We start from the raw sequence: 19,876 nt of genomic DNA on the forward strand, positions 1-19,876 counted from the left end.
TATCAACAATAACATGTGAATATTAATATACAAAAATAAATAAAAATGCAAACACATTTTTGTAGTATAGACTAAATTTACCAACTGAAAGATGAATTTAGGTTATTTATGCAAGGTAAAATAAAGGTCAATATAACCTTCAGAAATGAAATTTAAAAAGTACTTTAGAATTTGACTGAAACACTATAGCAATTGCAAACAGAATAATGATAAATTATGTCTCTTAAATCTAAGCATTGCAATTATAAGATTCTCAGAACAGTCTTAAATGATATATTTAAAAAAAAGAATAGTAACCCCTGAGGACAGTTTGGAAGCATCATAATATCTGAAATGGTTTTAGAATTTTAAAGAAGAAATGATGGAAAAGACAATGTGTGTATTTAGCATGACAAAGTTTTTTGTCCATATTGGAACATCCACCAAAAATTAGTTTTATCATATATCCATTGGGGTTTAATGGTGAACTGCCTAAAAAATGAGAAAAATAGACTAAAGTTGAAAAACTGTCTACTTCCCAGGAGAATTTCATTTCCTTAGATTCTGGAAGTAAACAACAAAATTGTGACTCAAAGAAATAATAGCAGGAATATGTTTTTCAGTAATCAAAAGAAAGTATTATTGTTTATATAATGATACTTCTACATAAAAGATTTTATTTAAACACAGCTAAGATGAGCCTGGATATTTGTCAAAGACATAGATCATCGTATGTTAAAATTTGCCCAAAATTCATCATTGTCAAATGTTAAATTTATTTATATTCTTATATATAAATATATAGTTTTATATACAGGTCTGTGAATCGCAAGGTCTACACACTTCACAGCACTCACCATAGTATATACCCTCCCCAATGTCCATAACCCCACCACCCTCTCCTGATTCCCCTCCCTGCAGCAATCCTCAGTTTTTCTTTGTGAGATTAAGTCTCTTATGGTTTGCCATCCAAACTTTGCTCTGCCATTTTGCTCTTGAGCAGCACAGCAATTGAGTTTCATAGGCAGCTTTTATGAGTGGAGATATTTTTATTTTTATTTTTTTTAAGATGGGGGAGCACAGGGAGAGGGACAAGAGATTCCACACCAACTGCCATGCCCAATGTGGGGCTCAATCCGATGACCCTGAGATCATGACCTGAGCCGAGATCAAGAGTCCCACACTTAATCTTACTGACTTAGCCACCCAGGTGCTGGAGTGGAGATCTCTCTCTCTCTTTTTTTTTAATTTAATTTTTTTTAATTTTTAAATTTTTTAATAAATATATAATGTATTATTAGCCCTAGAGGTACAGGTCTGTGAATCACAAGGTTTACACACTTCACAGCACTCACCATAGCATATACCCTCCCCAATGTCCATAACTCCACCACCCTCTCCTGACTCCCCTCCCTGCAGCAACCCTCAGTTTTTCTTTGTGAGATTAAGAGTCTCTTATGGTTTGTCTCCCTCCTGATCCCTTGTTTCATTTTTCTTTTCCTATCCCCCAAACCCCCATGTTGCATCTCTACTTCCTCATATCAGAGAGATCATATATGATAGTTGTCTTTCCCAGAGTGGAGATCTCTTTTTAAGGACAATGCTACCAAGCTCCTTTGACTTTACTGCATAACCCTTTTAGTGGCAATTTATATATTGTAATCAAAAGGCTAAAATTTGATTCACTTGAATCAAATTTGGATGTAATTTTCATTACGTCCTTCATATTAACAACAAATTGCTACATGCAATATTCAAGAAACTCACAGTCCAATCAAAGTATACAAACATATCTTTAAATGATCGGTTACACTGCATTCAAAAAAAAATAAATGGAAAGAAAATTATAAACAATGGTAGATAGTTCCCTAGCAAATCACACACTACTATTGACAAAGTATAATTAAATTGGTTCCTTGCCTTTTACTCTTAATGATATTGCTTTACAATCATCAAAAGTGTAATCAATATTTTGAAGTTGCATTTTTTTCAAGCTGATTGTGTCTTGTGAATTATTACATTTTACATGACCAGTAGGGCTCTCTTCTCATTTGCGATATTTTCTCTTTTTTCTTCTTTCACGTTTTTTAGTGGGTTTTTCTTTTTTGAGTGTGTGTGTATTCTATATTCTTTGATCTTCCTTTCCTAATGTTTTCCTGCAGTTTCTCCTAAGAATTTTTTCTTGTTTTCCAAAATTTAGTCATTTGTATAATTCTTAATAATGTAACATGTTATTTCCATTGCCACAAAAAAGTTCTAAGGAATTTTTCAAAGTTCCTGATGCAATCAGGAATTATAAACAGCTCTGTTTATTAAAATTATAATAATGTAATGTATATAATGTATATAATGTAATGTATATAATGAAAATTATAAACAGCTCTGTTCTCTTGTCATCTATCATTGTCACCATTAGATAATCAACAGGTATAGTTTTCATAATGTTTCCTTCATGTCCACGTAGTTTTCAGTAGTTGAAGAGCTTACATTGAAACTATACTTGACTGTGGGTGAAACTATACTTGACTGTGGGTAGTACAGAAGAGACTTAAAAATACATGCAAAATATTTTATAGATGTAAAGAGAATCTAGGGGATTGCAAAATAAGATTTGCATGTATATCCACATATAAAAAATAGAGTATAATAAAATTATAGCAAATAGACCAGTGTGATATGAACTTATATAGGATATAAAAACAGGATTACACACATAAATAGCACTTTCTATGTTCTAGGCACAGTTCAATTTAATATAGTTTTATCTACATTCATTTAATTACTATAACAACTCTGTAAGGAAAATGCAATTGTCATCCTTGTTTTGGAGATGAAGAAACTGAGGCCCAAGACTGTAGATTAATTTGCCCAAATTCTCACTGAGAGGTGAGCATCAGTTGTGCCTTGCTGCAGACAGCCAGGCTCCAGATCTTGTGCTCTCCAAGACTAGGCACACTGCCTTCAGGGCATACACATAGGAAATATGGAGGCCTTTGAATGCTAACTTAAAGAATAAGAAACTGTACCAGGTGGTGGGTATTATAGAGGGCACGGATTGCATGGAGCACTGGGTGTGGTGAAAAAAATAATGAATGTGTTTTTCTGAAAATAAATAAATTGAAAATAAATAAATTGAAAAAAAAGAATAAGAAACTGTAGCTACATTAGCAAATGTTTGTAAACAATATCATCTTGTGATGTAGTTGTATAAACACATTGGACAAGCTTTTGTGAAGACACCAAAAAAAGTACAAGTCTGCTGCTCTAGTGTAAGGAAATAGAATGCTGGCTAAACCTTGGGATGAAGTCAGAGGAAATAATTTTAAAGTTGTGTGTGTGTGTGTGTGTGTGTAAACTTTTGAAATAATCTCACTTTCTCCAAGGGACATAGAGACAAATGGATTTTCTGTGTGTGTTTTCCAAAAAAGAGGTCATATGCAAAGCAACTTTAGACAGCTGATTGGAAATTATAATGAGGTAGATATAGTATACATGTATACAATTTTAAGTAAGAAAAGAGATATTTTTCTCTTTTAATAACAAGCTATAAATGCTAGAGGGGATGAGAATTGAAGGTCACAGGCTCTATTTATTTATAGTGCTTTCTTAAAGGAGGAAATAGTTTGGACAAAGTTTCAGAGTAACAGCAGCTCTGAAAATTGTCTTTAAGGAGGCAAAGCATTTCTGAAGTAGCTTGCCCTTTTGGATTTGAACATACTGATTTTTACAATGAATTGTTATGTCAGCACTTCATTTACCCCAAAGGAAAAGCATGATAAATCTGCATTATGCTTTGAGGAAAGAGCATTACCAAGCTCTAGTATTAACTTTCAAACCAGCTATTTCCAGTAACGGGTCAGATTTACCCACTAGCTATTCTTCCACACATGCATAGATTCATATTTTATGCTGACTGGGCTATATATTTTTAAATATACCTATTACTTGAGCACTTATTACAGCATTTATTTTCAACATTTACATATATATGTAAATATATATATATTACTTCGTAATTTTTTTCTGAGTAGAATATATAATCTGGATTTAAAGTGTTTTAATGATGTGAAACAAGTCTTTTTAAACAAGAAATAGTATCAGGTATTACTTCTGCATTGAATCTATATCATATTATTATGGTAATTATTAATGTAAATTCTTCATATGAATTTAGTGGTCTTCCTGTACACTAGTTTTGATTTTAAGAACAAGTCAAGGTAAGTTTCAGAATTTCTCCGCTATGGGTTTTTTTTTTTTTTTTTTGCCTGCTTTAAGATAGATACCGAGTCATCAGCTTAATCTTCCCAAGCACTTAGGAATGTGTCATACTGTATGGAAACAAAAAGGATTAAAATCTTTCATTTAGGATATGTTCTTGATTAATTTTTTGCCATAGTTTGATTCTTCCATTAAAAAGAAGCATTCCCATTCAAATCACGTTAGCTTTGACTATCCAGAGCTGAAAACAATTAATAGGAAGAGTAAGCACTCATTGGTTTCTTGGGAAGCCAAGAAAAAAGGAGTACTCTCAGATTTTTAATCTTTCTCTCCTTTGTTTCTCTGATTTGCTTCTGCAAGATTTTGATGGAGGTATCCTATTTTTGGACCATAAAAAACTCAGTTACTTAGAGAAAAATGGAGAAATGGAGAAAATGAACTGAAGTATATTTGCCTGTCTCCCTGTAGAATAGAGTTTAAAAAGATACAATATTTAAAAGTGTTGAAGCAAGTATTAAAATTTTTACCAAACCCCATCTTCTCAAAAACTTTGTTCATCTCTCAGGATGCACTGTTCTTTAAGTAACTGCCAACATATCAGGATGTTCAGGTTATTGGCTCTTATAACCATCAATAGCCAGCAAAGATATTGAGCACCTTGTAAGTTTTCATATTCTTTGCTGTGTCCTGCAAAAATAAAGTGACATAAAGTATGAACCTTTCCACAGTAAAAGATGATCTATTAGGGGAAACACACAAGAAATTATTTTCAAGTAAGTGGTATGTCTCATGAAATCAACCAAACTCATGTAAAGAATACCATTGGAATTACTTAAGAAGAAAACACAAGATATCCTCTCCTTCTGGAGACTGAGGTAAATTAATTCTCACTCTTACCACCACCCATGACTCTGCTTTCTCCTTCTCTTAGCATTAAAAAAAAAAAGAAAAAAGAAAAGAAAAGAAAAGGAAGAAGGCAGCATAGGGCGTGATTTCTCAGGATTGGGGCAAAATAAATGAGCATTGCTGAGCTTTGTGTTGTAAAGATAGTGATTTTAATGAAGTAAGGGCATTAAAAGTATGAGTAGTGAATTTAAAGATTGAAAATGTAGGCAGTAGTACAAAGAAGGACTTTTGTTAAGTTTATCCTTGCTAGAACTGCCTCTTTCATGCAGAGCAGAAAGAAATATAGAATGATAACTTCGAAGGTATCAAGGTCAAAGGAAGTGTTCTTAAAGTAATCCACACCTAGATTTTCTTTTTTTTCCATTCCAGATGGGAAAGAATTCACAGGCAGAGTGAAAGTAAAGATATAAAGAAATAAAGGGGGCTAACTGATAGATCATAAACCAAAACACTCCAAAGGGGAAAATGAGAAATAGAGAAGGAAAACTTTATTTTAGAATAAAAGAGTATTAACCCTTCTTTTAAGACCTGGGAGGGAATGGAAAGATGAATTATGATAAAATATATTTTTGAATAAAGATCCGAATGTAAGGGTATTTAGTAATGGAGAATAGATTTCAGTGTGTGTGTGAGACACCTTGCCAGATTTCACTTAGCATTACCCAGTCTACCCAAGCATTAAGTTTAGAGGGAATATGTCAAGAAAACAGAGACAATCTACAAATAAATATGGCATTTAAACCATTGGGTTCTCCATTGTGTCTTAAAACGTCATTTCTTTATGTTAAATTGTGGGAGCTATAACTATGAAATTGCCTTCTTCTGGCTATTGTTTACAGCTTTGGGGATATTCCACTGCATTATGTGGATCTAGTAATGTTTTTGGAAGAGGACCCAATAAAATTGTGCAACTCCCTTTGTATACTCTCAGGTAAAATTATATTACCAGAAGCAAGAGGGAGTTTTTTTGTTTGTTTGTTTGTTTTTGTTTTTTAAATAAACTCTTTGATTCTATTTACTTTGTTGGGCTCTTCCTTCCTATCAAAGGGATCATGTCCTGTACTAAAAATCCTCTGCCTATGGGCTAAACAGTAACTTCTCAAAAAAACATGTATTTGTGTATTGTACAAACATCTCATCCATGGTATAGTATCCAGAATTTAAATTTTAGGATAGCCTTGCCAAGTAGACAGTCAAATCTCAAGGATAGAGACAATTCCTTTTTTATTATTGTTTTAAGGATTGTATTTATCTATTTGTCAGAAAGAGAGTGAAAGACTGAGCATGAGCAAGGGGAGCGGCAGACAGAAGGAGAAGCAGGTTCCCTGATGAGCTGGGAACCAGATGCAGGGCTTGATCCCAGGATTCTGGGATCATGACCTGAGCTAAAGGCTGACATTAGCCAAATGAGCTACCCAGGCATTCCTAGGACAATTCCTTATGTATGTTTGAATCCTATCATCTAGAACATAGTCTAACACTTCAGAGAAGCTCAACATACACTACTAAAGTCACTATTCAAAGTCTCACTGTGTCCACCAGGAGCACATCATTAGGCAAACAAATTAAAATTTGTCAGCTTACTATGGCAGGAGGGAATGCACTTCAAGATCACCATGGAGTATGTCAAAAGGGTTTTAGAAAAAGGTGTTTACAGGATTTGAAGGACTAGGTAAGTCATAGGAATATATTGAAGAACTGATCAAAGTTCCTTATGAAAAACAGCAAGGTTAGAACTTATACTTAAATAACCTCACAGATTACAGTTACATTAACAATTCTAGGGAATAATAAATTGATTATAAAAATGTTCACATCCTTACTTTCCTCTTAAGCTTTGGCCATATCACTTTGGTGAGTGGGACATTAATAAACATGATAATTCAGGGCTTGAAGAGTATGCCTTGGAAGTTACTTTATTTTTACTGGTAGACTAGGTAAACAAGATATTGTCTAGGTAAACAAGATAGCCAGCTAGATACAAATCCAGGGGAGGATGGAGGTCATCTTAGATCAGGCCATCCCAGATGAATGGTCCCCCAGTCAAGCTGGTGACTGACTGCAGACAAATGAGCAAACCCAACTGAGAGCAGAAGCACTATCCAGATGAGTCCAACCTAAACTGCTGACTCCTAGAATTGTGCTCTAACTAAATGTTTATTATTTTAAGTTGCTAAGGTTTGTAATGGCTTTATGTCTCAAAAGCTAACTGACAAAGCATCAATAAAGATGAGCCAGTTTGGGGAGTCTGTTCATCTCCATTCAAGCGAACAATCATTCATTAACTATGCTTAAGATGTATGCTCAGTCCATGAGTTGAGGACTTTTTGTGACTAGCTGCTCACTTTGGTTGTCTCAAGATTTGCTCAATCCTTCTGAACTACCCTGAAAAGACTACCCTTTTTTTTAATGGATTAGAACCTTCAAATGATACCTTAAACTGAACTACCAGTGAAAAGCCAGTAAAGTAAAAAGAAACCCTAGCCCTATTCCAGTACTTGTCCTTGCATTGGGAAAATGGAGTTGGGGGGATGAACTGAGTCTCCCACATAGTACAAACTCCATACAAATACACAGTGCCCAAAAAAAAAAAAAAAAAAAAAAAAAAAAGGAAATTTAGAACTGTCTAAGTCTAGCCTCAAAAATATGCTTGGCTATCTGTGTCCATATTTTCTTTTTAAAGTTATGAGAAAACTCAAAAAAAGTAACTCAAAAGCTTGTATTACTTATAAATGAAAAATAATTTTGAATAACTCAATCCAAGTACGGCAGCTTAATTACAAGCATGAGGTGTGTGACATTTTGGTAAACCAGTGGCCCTATTGAAGTTATAAAGCAGTGTTTTGAGTCTATATTTTGCCATGGCTATAATTTAACAGTTTATAAGCAAAATTAATGTGTTGTGTTTCCCTTTGAAAAATACAGCACATTTTATTCAAAGTGGCTTGCTAGTCCTTTTTGTTGCTGCCAAAAAGACCTGGTAGACACTGACAAGGAAATGGAATATTGTGTGGGCCAAATTTCTGACATTCATTTCCCTCAGACATTAATTTAGTACAAAGGAGAATAATCTGCTGTTCACAAAGAAGAAAAAAAATACCAACACATTTGAAGCCAAATCCTTTCACTTAAAGGTTATATGACTGAACATAATTTTCTCAGGAGGGAATTTTGTTGTTTGAAATGTCTAAGACAAGAATCATCAGAAGAGAGAGTTGGCTGAATCTTGTCTATTTTAGCTCTTTGGGTAGTTAGGGGCACCAGATAAAGGAGAAAATTCCATCTGTTTGGAATCAGAATCAATTTTTGACACAAGCTGTCAAAAAAAAAAAGGCAGAGGAAGAAGCCAAACTACCCCAGAGGAATATAACATTGCTAAACCAGTTTGAAGGAAAATTAGAAATTATACCTGTATTTAATTAAATGTGGGCCAGAGGAGAAAACCAGTTCAGGTCTTTGAAACAAAGTTAGAAATAAATAGACCTTAACCATCAGATATTATCAAAGTGTTTTTTGAAGGTGAATTACAAAGACAAAGGGAGAAAGAGATGTTGAATATTTTTATAATGTAATTTTTAAATTCTATCTATTAAAACTTCTTTCTTTAACTAAAATGTAGAGGTTGAATAAGACTAGAGGCATTTTGAATTAATAACAGAGGTGGTAACAAAGAGCTGTTATAAATTGCTGAGGAAAACTGAATGAAAGACCTAGATTACTCACATTAGAAAATTGTGTGCCTTTTGGGGTACCTGGATGGCTCAATGGGCTAAAGCCTCTGCCTTCAGCTCCAGGTCATGATCCCAGGGTCCTGGGATTAAGCATCGGGCTCTCTGCTCAGCGGGAAGCCTGGTTCCTCCTCTCTCTCTACCTGCGTCTCTGCCTACTTATGATCTCCATCTGTCAAATAAATAAATAAAATCTTAAAAAAAAGAAAATTATGTTTTTAATAGTTAAACAGCAAATTCTTATATAATATTGTCCAAAAAGCAAAATAAATGTGACTTTATAAACAAACACTTTTGTTGAATATACAAAAATACATATATGAGATACAGAATTGTTATATTAAACTCTTTTGCAAGTTCCTTGATACCAGAACAAATGTTCTTATGTTTAAAAAAAGATCTAGTTATATAGATATTTTCTACAGAATTGGGACTTTAGAAGAATACATAACATTTTAATTTTAGGGGGTAGATAAAGTTCTATTCATTACAACCATTCTTTTACATCCAAATTACGAAAGGGAGAGTACTGAAACATGTACCCTTGAGCTAAAGTAATTGGATTTAAATATTCTGCCTGCCAATTTAGCCACATGTCTTGGGCCTTCTAAACCTTAACCAAGTGAAAAGATCTACCTTATCTCACAGGCTGGTTGCAAGAATTAAATGTGATGATATGTATAAAGTGTTTAGCATAATGCCTTTTAAAAAATTAAAGCACTAATATATGATGATAAATACCATTTACTATTTATTCCAATGAAAACAATATGAGTTTCAAAAACCTCCTATCAATGGAGGAACTGTTATAATTCTGATTTATATAGTCATTTTAGAATAATAGAAAAAAAAAACCTTCTGTGCATTTCAATTAACTTCTCAGATTCTCAATAGGACTGCCTTTGAAAGACATACAATCTGACAATGAAATTATATCTATTCCCTCAAATACAAAATATTTATTAAGCAGCTAATGTGTACCAGGTACTCCCTAAGTACTAGTTATGCCACAAGGAACAAAACAGATAAACCTCTTATTCTCATAGAGTATATATTTTAGTGGTAGAAGATACATAAACCAGAAATTAGGTAAATACATATCATGTCAGATATTGATAAATATTGCAAAGGTAAATAAAGCAGAAATGGGAAATAAAGGCAGCTGGGAGGGTGATTCTAGTTTAAAATAAAGTAAAATAAGATAAAATAATTAAAATAATCAATGAAAATAATTTAAAAATTTCAGAAAGACTAGAAAAAAACATTTGAGCAAAAAATAGAAAAGGTGAGGAAAAGGTGAGGCAGTAAGCCATGAGATGGGGGAAGTACTCCCCACATATACGATACATCAAGTAGATTGGATGTGGGTATAAAAGAAAAAGAGCAATAGAAAAGATTTCAAAGTTTTTGACCTAAGCAACTAGAACAATGGTAGAAGGAGGATGTGAAAACATTGACAGATCATTGTGTTTAGAGATTAATACTAAATATTAGGCCTCGAGGTGAACATTAAATGAATTATTAAAGATCCAAGTGGAGATATTAGATATGCTTCCAAAATAAATGGAAAAGTCAGGGAAAATTTTAGGCTGAGAATAAAAATTTGAGAGAAACATATATAGCTAGATAGTTAGGTAGTTAGAAAAAAAAAAATTTTAAGTGATCCCTGTCTTTAAATATTTCATTTTTACCTTGTTTTTCATTGAAATCTTTCAAATTCTTGAAAACTCAAGACATATTTCAATTCTTTGGGAGCTTTCTGTGTCACAGAGTAGTCTGAATTAAGTTTTCCTCTTAGATATAGTATTTGCACATCTCTCTGTCATTACAATATTACTCTATATTGTAATTAGCTTTTTATTTGGTATTTTCACTCCAGTAGACTGAGAGTTCCCAAAAGGAAGAACTTACATCTTAATCCTCCTTGCAGGCCCAGGGCCTAAAGAAGGTATCTGACAGATAATCGGTATTCAATTCAAGAATGAATATAGTAGTATTTTACAACTAGAAAAAGATTTTCATGAGATTTAATCAGTTAAATGTGCAAAACTGGTAAAAGGGGGCTCAACTCTGTATAATGGTAAAGGGTATGAAATCTTTTCTAAACGGTATGAAATTCTACAGAATTTTGAGCAAGCGTTTTAGATTTTACAAGCCAATTCTTATGGTTTGGTTGAGGATGGACTGGAGGGAACACAAGATAATAATTTACTTGGAAAACAGTCTGAGGGGTTTGAAGTGGCGGGGGGGTGGGAGTTGGGGTACCAGGTGGTGGGTATTATAGAGGGCACGGCTTGCATGGAGCACTGGGTGTGGTGAAAAAACAATGAATACTGTTTTTCTGAAAATAAATAAATTGGAAAAAAAAAAAGAAAAAAAAATAATTTACTTGGAGAGATAGCTGAAATTTCCAAAAGGATATGGATGCTGTTACACTGGGGATATAGTTCTATATCCCAGCAGAGAAGAATCTGCAGATCGATGTAGTTAGCCATTGAGGCATTTACTTTGGGAGATTTTAGAATGAGAAAAATTGGCCAGGGACTGATTTACATAAAATAATTTAAATTCTATGCAAAAATAAGTTTAAATAGAGCTCAAGGAATATAACAAAAAGAGTCTCTAGAGATAGAAGAGAATGACCAAAAGAAAGTTTTAGCACAAAAGGAAGATAGTTTCAAGGAGAAAGAAGTGAACTAATTCTCAGACAGATGAAAACATAAAGAAACAAATTATTGAAATTTGAGAATAAGTTGGTCACTGGAAGTCTTAGAAAGAAGATCTCCTTTTTTTTTTTTTTTTTTAAAGATTTTATTTATTTATTTGAGAGAGAGTCAGAGAAAGTGTGCAGGAGTAGTCGGTGAGGGGTCAGGGTAGAGGAAGAAGCAGACTCCATGCCGAGCAGAGAGCCCCACACAATTATCCAAGCCAAGACCCTGAGATCATGACCTGAGCCAAAGTCAAATGCTTAATGGCCTGAACCACCCAGATGCCCCAAGAAGATTTCTATAGTAATAAATTGAGGGTGAATGGGAAGATTTAGAAAGGAAAAAAAAAAAAAAAACAGAATTTGAATATGGCACACCATTACAATGACAAGGAAAAGAGAGATGGATGTGATATTAACCGAGGGAACGGGGCTTAATTAAAGTTTCTGGATTTTTTTTTTTTTTTGGTCTATTTAATGATGGGAGCAATATGAGCAGGTGCGTTTTCCAAAGGGATTGATCTGTCAGAATCATTTGATACTGTTTTGGATGCTATATTACATTCAGTAACAAAAATAAAAATGTTCATAATTATACTTTACCTAAATTTTGGGCTTCCTCTGGGAAATGAGTAACTCATTTCTGCCATTACCATATGTGGAGGAAACTTCAAAATTTGATGTTTCTGAAATAATTGTCTCTATGTCTCTGGGAATCTGGAATGATACTTGTTTGAATTAATGGGGCATCTGCTTTGTAGTTAATTCTATGTATTATTTTTCATGACTCCCTAGATAAAACCTGCATTTTTTATACTAAGGTGGTTAATAATGCAATGAAATACTTCTTGGCACTTAAGAAAAGCAAATTTTATTTCAAATGTTTTAATACTCTGTAATCCATAAAATAGTTTCAAAACAAACTCTTTAGAAGAGTATAATCCATTAATCAGACTAATTAGTCCATTGTAGCCAAGGGCTATTCCAGAGCAATATCCATCTAGCTGTGTGTGCAATCCCTGTAGCTACTTTGAGTACTTCTGATATAGTAGCTTAAACAAATCCCTTCTCACAAATATTTATGTATGTTCAGATGTTCTAAGAGTTTACAAAACAAAACAAAACAAAAAATCCCTCTGACTAGTCAAACTAAAATATAAAGCTAATGTAAATGCACTCCCCCAAATTATTAGTATGACAAAGGCTATTCTAATAATAAGACAACAGATAATCTCTTATCCTATATTTACATACAACATAGCCATTTAGGCTGAATAAACAATAAAACCAGGTCTGTGTTGTATATGAGTCTGTGTGCTAAAGTAAATAATAATTATGATTTATAACATTCACCAGTTTCTAAGGAGTTGGTACTAGGAATGAGAGAATTCTTCCTTTTGCTGGAATTCAGTGGTGACCATGAGTATGCAGGTTTTTAAGGAGATTTTGGAGTATAATAGATTTCTCTGTGTAACAAATCCAGGAAACAACTGAGTTTGCAGTGGGAGAATTTAAGGCAAAGTATATGGCTACTGAAAGAAATATTGACTATTGAATTGAGAAGGGGTCAAGAAGACAGGAAATTTTGATCCATAATGCAGCCATGAGAATTTGGATTGGCAATGCCACCTGGGGAAATGGGAATCAAGATTCTGAGTACTTGGAAAATAGGAAGTGACAGAGGTTCATCTGCTGGCATATATGACACCATGACAGACTTTGGGATGGGTAGAAAGTAGAACAGGTATGTAGATATATTCACACACTTTTTTAAAGACGTTACTTATCTATCTATCTATTTATTTATTTATTTATTTGAAAGTGACAAAGTTAACCAGCAGGAAGAGGGACAGAGAGGGAGAAGCAAGTTCTCCTCTGAGCAGGGAGTCTAATGAGGGGCTTGATCCCAGGAGTCTGGGATCATGCATGACCTGAGCTGGGAGCAGATGCTTAACTGACTGAGCCACCCAGGTGCCCCAAAATACAATTTTTTGAAAGTGTGCACTTTATTCAAATTATACCATTTGAAGGCTGACAGTGAACAAGTCCTATAATTATACTTCATTTTCAATTTATAAAGATGTGGCTTATTTGTCTCTTGGTTTGTTAATGAGACTATCATTAAGATGGAATCCAGGGCAAGTATGAAGTGAGTAAGTCATGGCTTCCTCCTGGGTTTTGCATTCTTTATTAGTGTACCAGAGCATTTGAAACAAATGTAAATAACACTTGCCTGAATTACAGGAGACTAGTAATGAGGCCCTGCTTCTTCTAGGCTTTATTTTGAAATTGTCATTCCATGAATATAAGTACTCTATAATTTTAGTAAATGTTCATATATATTTTTATTCATCTAAAATATCATTTACCAGAGGGGCACCTGGGTGGCTCAGTGGGTTAAAGCCTCTGCCTTCAGCTCAGCTCATGATCCCAAGGTCCTGGGATTGAGCACCGCATCGGGCTCTCTGCTCCGCGGGGAGTCTGCTTCCCTCTTTCTCTGCCTGCCTCTCTGCCTACTTGTGATCTCTCTGTCAAATAAATAAATAAAATCTTTTAAAAAAATAAAAAATAAAAAAATAAATTAAATAAAATATCATTTACCAGAGCTCCTTTCTACCTGGTAGATGGGGTGTTGCCTGCCTTGTCACTGAATAAAGCCAATAGGATCTTTAAAATTTGTCTTGTACTTCCTGTACTATGTCAAATTTTGTAATGATATTCATATTTCTTCTCATTAGACTCTATAGTCTATGAGGGATATTTTTCTCTCTCTGGTATCTCAGTAACAATCAAAACACCCATAACTATAATTACTACTTAATAAGTATTTATAGATTAAATGGACAAAGAATTATACTAAATACCAATAAATGAATTCTTTTGATAAGGACTTCTACTTTTCTATGGTACCAAAAGAAAGTTTTGTCTTTCCTTAAAACTTATCTAAGCAAATATTTTATATGAAACATTTTACTATAACAAATCATGAAAAAACTGTAAATATTAATGATAATAATACTTCACATCAATTGCGAATAAACTTTGTATCAGACTCTGTATTATTATTCTCTACAACCCTATGACATAAGTTCTATTTATGTCTTCATACCCATGTGACATACGAGACATTTATTTATTGATTTATTTTTAAAGATTTTATTTATTTATTTACCAGAGAGAGAGCGAGCACAGGCAGGCAGAGTGGCAGCAGAGGCAGAGGGAGAAGCAGGCTCCCCGCCGAGCAAGGAGCCTGATGTGGGACTCGATCCCAGGACACTGGGATCATGACCTGAGCCGAAGGCAGCGGCTTAACCAACTGAGCCATCCCCATATAAGACATTTAAACAGACAAACTGCACAATACCACCTGACTAGTGACTGGCAGAAGAGATATATAATCCCTGGAAGTTTACTTCTGAATCATTCTAGCCCCTTGTGATTTTCCTCTAAGGAGTTCAAAATGTTTAATATGTAACGGTGTATTTATCCTAGAAAAGTGTGAAAATACTATTCATTAGCTCATGCGACAACTTTTTGTAGACCATGTGTACATTTATGTACATGCTGTGTTACCCACTAGATATAAGCACCATCAAGAATAGACAGGCTCTGCCCCTGAAGCTGCCTGTCCAGGACCAGAGCCAGTGTAACATGATGACCAACATTGTTTATTGGCTCTGGAAAAGCTAGCCCAAGTCCATCACTCAGTTCCATGATCTTGGGCTAATAACTTAGTCTCCCTCCCTTGGTTTTCTCATTCACTAAAATGATCACTCTGTGGGATTAAGTGAGTTAATATAAAATGTCTAGTACAGAGAATTTCAGATAGCAAACACTAACTTCCCTTTGGTAGGAGGCTCAGTGCTAACCAATTTAGGTGCTCTCAAATAAAAGAGCTAAGTTGTATATGAGCATTGACTGAATAACCTATCCTGGTCTCAGGATAAAGGTGGCAAAGAGCAACATCTATGGGGTGAAAAACTAGTCCAGGAAAGCCAGCCTATGCCTGCCATGAGATAAAATGTGTTACTGTGACTATGACCATAAAAATGAGAAAAGAATAAATTCTCTAGGGAATCCTTGAACAATGGATGACCTTAGACCAACACATTTCAGAAAGGTATTCAATCAAGAGTTGACCTTTCCCTTGAGTCCACACCAATATGAAACTTTGAGGTTAAATAAAAAATGGAGAGATAAATGCAAGTAACATCCTGTTCTAAAACTCTCCAGATAATAGACCTTCTGTACCTGGTTATAGCTATATCAATTTATTTTCCTGTCTATTTCAGTTTTAAAGTTATTATATAAACCAAAAATAAGAGAACAAAAAGATACTATACAAAAACAAGAGAGTAAACAAGGCAAAAACTACAAAAAAACACTTTTATTCTTCATTTTCATATTGTTTCCATTATCTAAAGAAATTAAGATCTGTTGATTATGTGCTCTGTCCTGCCAAAAGATTTTTATCAGTTCAGCTGATATCTATAAACATACTGATGCCCATACTATCATTTTGTAAAGATAAAGAAAAATTATATTTATGTTATTGTAACCTATTATAAAATAAAAACTAATTCTATAGAAACTCATTATACAAAGGATACCAATTCACTCATAACCTGGCTATTCCAAGATTGTTGGAAGAATTGTCAAATGTGTACATAGTAACTGAGATATATTTCCTGACATTTATGTTTCTCTATGACTTTAGAAAAATTGTTAACTTAGGTCCAAGTCAGAAACTCCTTTTTAAACACTTAAGTATAGGGACATGGATAATATTCAGATTATTTAATAATCAGTACTGTAATATAATATGTGAGTCAAAATATATGTGATAATTATAAGATATCATCTTTTGTTATTGAAGTCATTTAAATTGTGTATTTAAAAAGTATTTAACATGTGACTTAACTTGTAGCACAAATTAATCAGTTAATTCTAATAATTTCCAATCATTATCAATTTATAGAAGTTGTATGTGACCTTTTGCTGTGATAGAGCTATTGCTATGCAGTGATATAAGGAGCCATATTAATCCTTTCCAAGACTTCTCCATGAAATGACATCATTAGTGAGTGAGTATTTGGTAGCAGACTGAAGTCACTGCCTCCCATCTTATCCTCCCCTTTCTGTCCATTCTGTCCTTCCTGTCTCATGACAGATTTTCTCCACCATCTGTCATGACTTTATTATCTGGACACAGGTCACACTTGTCCTGAGGGTGAAGTGAACTCAGACCACATGCAGTAGTAGGGAGAGCACTAGAGTGAGGTACGTGGAAATATACTGAGCTAGTTCCTGGATCCAGGAGTTTGACTCTTTTTAGCCTGATTCTATTAAGGGAGTGTTAAATGGCTATGCTCCTTGCATAGACCATTCAGTAAACAATTGGTTAAACACAGAGGGACAGCTGTTGGCTGAGGTCCCCTTATTAAACCAGAGTAAAAAAAGAGGAAACCAAAGAAAATTTAAACAGTGATTACTGACAGATTGTCAATACTCAAAAGCTGTTTTAAGATAATTGTTCCAGGACACATAGAAGACCCAGCAGGGGAAGGGCAGCTAGGGAGCTGGCAAGAGTCTCCTTGGCCTTGTAGGAAGATGGGGGAAACAGAAGTGGGTCATAAAGTCATACCATCAAAACATGTTGAGGGGCGCCTGGGTGGCTTAGTGGGTTAAGCCTCTGCCTTCGGCTCAGGTCATGATCTCAGGGTCCTGGGATCGAGCCCCACATGGGGCTCTCTGCTCAGCAGGGAGCCTGCTTCCCCCCTCTCTCTCTGCCTGCCTCTCTGCCTACTTGTGATCTCTCTCTCTCTGTCAAATAAATTGAAAAAAAAAAAAAAAAGACATGTTGAGGTGTGTACCCTGAAATAGGTTAAATGGACAGTTTCCCTCCCTAAAGACTTTATCACAAGGAGCCAACATGGACCCCTTTTCCCATGCCAACCACCACAAAGGGATTGTTTCAAAACACAAAGAACTGCGAACCTTTCTTAGGAATGGATAATGTCCACACAACAGATTTCTAACATTCTTCAGTTCTTTGAAATCAGGGCCTGAGCCCAGACAGGATTAGGCATTTCTTTGTGTGTATGTGTATTTGTAGGGCTGGGGAGGGATGCACAATAAGGCTTCCTCAGCTCTGTGGAACAGCTTCATTCCTCATCCAAGACCTTCTAAACTCTAAAGTTTAGAAACTTGTCCTATGCATCTGAAATAATTAAAATATCTGTATCAACCTTACTCTACCTGCAACAGACATACACACCAAAACCTGTGCTCCATTTTCCAAACTTGAATTGCAGAGAGGTTCTGTATGTTAGATAGATCATATATACTAGAATGTGTATTACTAAATAATTTTACCACTCATTGTGCTTACTATTATACTATTCACCAACTATGACACATGTACAGTAGTAGCTCAATATTTTAATACTCACTACACTTGTGGCTGTGCAAATTGACTCTCCCATAGACCTCATATTAGTTCTATTTTGTTTGGCTTATGTTCAGGGCTCCCTATTTGTTTCAGTCTCAGAATAATACTAAAGTAGTTGTTAAAAGTTATGTCTCTGTTGGTAGTTTGGCCCATTATTGCCATATACTTTGTAATTTAAGATGATGCTATTAAAGATGCTTGATATTTCCTGCCTTGTACTTGCTTCATCAGCAGAATACATGTTTGACCTAACTATAATAATTCTATCCTTGCTAAATTCTGTTTCAAATAATTGAAAACATATGTGTCTAAGAGGTGACAAGAATTAACTTTATTTTCCAGAAACATCTTAATTTAATTGCTTTTAATACCCTTGTCTCATTGGACATATCGAGTTATTTTACGTAATTGCTGTTACAGAGATTCAGCTTCCTTTTAGTATATATTGATGGATTTTCTGCTGTTACAGAGATTCAGCTTCCTTTTAGAATATATTGATGGATTTTCATGTTTCCTCTATATGACATCTTTTATCATTGTTATCTGTATCATCATTTATCATTGAAAATTAAAGAAATACAACTGTTTTGGAATTTGTAGAAGTTAAATATTAACTATGGTTTATAATTGTGTTAGGAGATATGAAAAAGAAATAAAAAGCATAGAATTTCAAAATGTTAATTCTAGTTTAGTAGCTTAAATGAATTTTATTGAGAATAAACATGTTTATAAATTATATATATATGTATATGTATATATAGGTGTGTATGTGTATGTGTGTGTGTATACACCAAACACATATATGTTTGCATGAAAGATGGATTTTAAATATTAGACTTAGAAGTTAAATATTAAGCTTGTGATTATAGACTATTTGAAATTTGTGAGAAGTTTCACAGTAGGAAACCACCGAATTAAAGACTGTGTGTACATGTCTGTTTTAAAGTTCAAAGTTAAACTGGCTTAACTCTGTAAATATATGTCTGAGATTTGTTGGTGAAAAACATGCTGATCCTAGTAAGAAATGCTTTTTAAAATTTCCTAACTATGTTAACTAGTGAAAGAGTAAAATGAGGGAATTAATATGGCCTTTCCAACAACATGAAGTTTTGATTTTATCCTGAGGGAAATGTGGGGTCATCGATGGGTTTGGATTCTCACATCATTCATATCTCTGCCAAATGTCTTTTCCTCAGAGACATCTTCCCTGACCACATGATCTCAAAAGAAAAATTCTGTAGTTCTTCTTCTTGTCCTCCTTTGTTTTCCTTCATAGCACTGTTACTGTCTACCATTATTTTATTTATCTATATTTTGTACCTGCTTGCTTAATATCTAACTTTTCCACTTTCCCATTAGAATTTAATCTTCATACCACCAAGAAATTTATTTTCTTATTTTTTTTTTGTTATTATTATTCATTCCTGTATTCCCAGAGCCTATAGCAGTTACTGGAAAATAACATTTTTGAAGGAATAGATACTAGTATAATGAACACATGAATTACTTATGATAAGTAACAGTTCATCTATCTAAAAAGCACACAGGCAACATCACCTAAAGTAGATAAAACCTGAAGGATAGATGCACAGTCACAAAACAGTCTAAAATACAACAGGTATAGTTTTATTCTCTAATGTAAATGCTTTATGAGTATTGAGGGAGACCTTTGCCTTTTTATTTACTTCTAATTACATGCTAATCTGATTTATTTGGTGTTCTTATTTCTAGGCCTACATGAAGTTAGAAAAGCAGAGTATCAGTGAAACAGAAATATGGTCCACTTTGCAGACAGAACAAAATTTTTGAAACTCCAGTTAGGTTACATTGCTCCCTGCACAGAGTCGAATGGTGTCCCAGCAAACTTCATATTCTCCTAGAACCTGT

Source organism: Neovison vison, chromosome 11 (assembly GCF_020171115.1).
Source record: "Neovison vison isolate M4711 chromosome 11, ASM_NN_V1, whole genome shotgun sequence".
Lineage (NCBI taxonomy): Eukaryota > Metazoa > Chordata > Mammalia > Carnivora > Mustelidae > Neogale > Neogale vison.